The sequence below is a fragment of the Fulmarus glacialis genome, unplaced genomic scaffold, assembly GCF_000690835.1.
Source record: "Fulmarus glacialis isolate BGI_N327 unplaced genomic scaffold, ASM69083v1 scaffold8739, whole genome shotgun sequence".
In the NCBI taxonomy this organism is placed as follows: Eukaryota; Metazoa; Chordata; class Aves; order Procellariiformes; family Procellariidae; genus Fulmarus; species Fulmarus glacialis.
The window spans coordinates 1-1,451 of NW_009233853.1; positions in this window are offsets into that span (position 1 = coordinate 1).

A 1,451-nucleotide genomic window follows, 5' to 3' on the forward strand; every position below is an offset into this window, starting at 1 on the left:
CATGGGTATGTGGGGTAGGGGAATCAGGTCATACACATTCCCTGTCCAAGATAGATAGAGAGAGGATGAGGGGAAGCACCTTTGCTGTCCTCACTTAATTGTGGGCAAAGGTGGGTCCTTTTACCCAGTGACCAGAGAAGACCATGCTCAAAGCCTGAATGCTCTGTAATTCCCTACATAACTGCTTAACGCTTTGTGAATGGACAGGCCATTCTTTGCATTGGGACTGTGAATTAAGAGTCTTGAACTTGCTGTATATCTCAGGCTGTACAGTGCTACTGTATTGATAGTTGTGCCAAACCAGTACTCAACACAAGGAGGCGATTTTAAAAAAGGCACAGGCTTGTATAATGAGTGTTTAAGAACACACCAGAGGCTCTTGATGCTACAAAAAGAGTCTCAGGAACCTATCCCAGGAACCTGAAGTGGAGCCTCTGTATTCAAATATGCTCTGCTGTGTTCCTTCTTGCTCTTAAAGTAAGCATGCCATGCTTTCCTTAATTATGACAACACCAGTAAAAGGGATGCACTTCTAAGACCCAGTAATTTGTCTTCTAACTCAAAATAGAGGAATGACAGTTCTCAGAGGCTGGCAACTCTTGTCTGAGAGACCATTCAAAGAAAAGGCTCCTGCAGCCTTTCCCTGGCAGAACAGGATTCTAGTCTATTTTAAGATGCAGACCGGAGGGGATCTGAGCTTCAGAGTTTGGTTGAAGGTTTTCTGTGGTGCTTGTCCCTTGGCACTGTTTTGACTCTAATCTCACAGCTAGAGCTGGAACCTGGGGGCTGGCAAACATATCCTCTGTATACCTTTAGCATATTTTCAGGTGCACCAGATGCTGGCTGCCATATTCATCAATGGGCGTTCCCATTCCAAGGTCTGAGGTACTGTCATCTGTTATGGAAACTGGCAGGGAAGGTTTTCAGCAGCTGTGCTCTAACATCAGCCTTAATTCCAAAGGAGGGTTTGTAGATGAGGAAGCCACCATAGCTACCACACCCTAGGGAGCTGCAGGTGTGCTGTGCTCCTGTCCTGAATGTCCTGATCCTGGTAAACCAAAGGTAATATAGTAGAACTAGCAGTGGTCTAGAGAGAGGGCCAAGGGTGATTAAAGGTTTGGACTGGTTTCCCTAGGAGGAAAATTGAATAAATGAGTACTTTACAGCTTGGAAAAGAGGTACTAAATGAAGGGCAATAACGCTGTTTTTCCGTAACACAAGAACATATGGAAAACATAAAAATATTGTATGGCAGGTCTAAAACACAGGCAGATTTACTACAGGGACAATCACGGGATCATTTAATTTCGCTTTTGGCATTGTTAAATGCTCATGAAAGATGAGACTCCTCGCTGCTGGAATGATGTGACTCATTGCATGCTGAGGAAAGAAAGGAGCCTGAATCTTACCTTTCTAGATCAGTCTCATACCCATTAGGATATTAAAGAAAG